General features: G+C 42.4%; 1 non-coding gene across 1 annotated transcript; it reads right to left on the bottom strand.

Moving 5' to 3' along the window:
• Positions 1 to 260: 260 nt before the first annotated feature.
• On the bottom strand, positions 261 to 367 carry LOC127090209 (small nucleolar RNA R71). The gene has a single exon (XR_007791737.1). It is a non-coding gene; the product is annotated as a small nucleolar RNA R71 (small nucleolar RNA).
• Positions 368 to 935: the final 568 nt, after the last annotated feature.

Here is a 935-nt window from a genome sequence, read left to right as displayed (position 1 = left end):
CTGCAATTAGTGCAACAGAACCAATCCGCGTGTCTCGCTACTGAGAACCCAAATCAACATTTAAAAGTCTTTATCCAACTGACCGACACTTTTAAATCCAACGGTGCTTCACCTGATGCGATCTGTTTAAGATTATTTCCTTTCTCCCTCAGAGATAGAGCACGTTCATGGTTGGATTCACTTCCAGCTAACTCAATAACTACCTGGGAAGAGCTTAGAAGAGTATTCCTTGCTAGATATTTTCCCCCAGTAAGATTGATGTTCTTCAAAACCAAATAACTAGATTTACTCAAAACCAAGGAGAATGACTTTTTGAAGCTTGGGAGAGATATAAAGAGTTGTTAAGAGTCTGTCCACACCATGGCCTAGAATAATGGTTGATCGTTCATACCTTCTACAATGGACTCCATTATAACACAAAGATGAGCATCGACGCTGCCGCTGGTGGCGCGCTGATGAACAAACCTTACCCTGAAGCTTGTGACCTAATTGAGGATATGGACCAAAACCATTACCAATGGGGAACTGAACGAGCATCAATAGAGAAAAAGGAGACCCGAGGTGGAATACATGAGATAAGCTCTATGGACATGATGCAAGCGAAAATGGACGCCTTAGCCCTTAAGGTCGAACATATACCTACAAACTCTAACACTGCAGCGGTAGTCCACACAGAGTGTGAACTTTGTGGATCTAAAGGACACGAATCGGCGGAGTGTAACCTTTTGAACAACCTGAACACCGACCAAGTGAATTACGTCCAAGGTAACCCATTTTCTAATACTTACAACCCTGGATGGAAAAATCACCCGAATTTTTCCTATAAAAACCAAAACCCTATCCAAAATTATGCACCTCAAAGACCACAAGGTTATCAAGCCCAAAAACCAAATCAACCTATGCAAGTTGTGACCGAGAAGCCTAATCCCGAGAAG

The sequence above is a fragment of the Lathyrus oleraceus genome, chromosome 5 (assembly GCF_024323335.1).
Source record: "Lathyrus oleraceus cultivar Zhongwan6 chromosome 5, CAAS_Psat_ZW6_1.0, whole genome shotgun sequence".
Lineage (NCBI taxonomy): Eukaryota > Viridiplantae > Streptophyta > Magnoliopsida > Fabales > Fabaceae > Lathyrus > Lathyrus oleraceus.
Note: the sequence above shows the minus strand (reverse complement) of the source record. Positions and strands in the feature narration are given on the sequence as shown.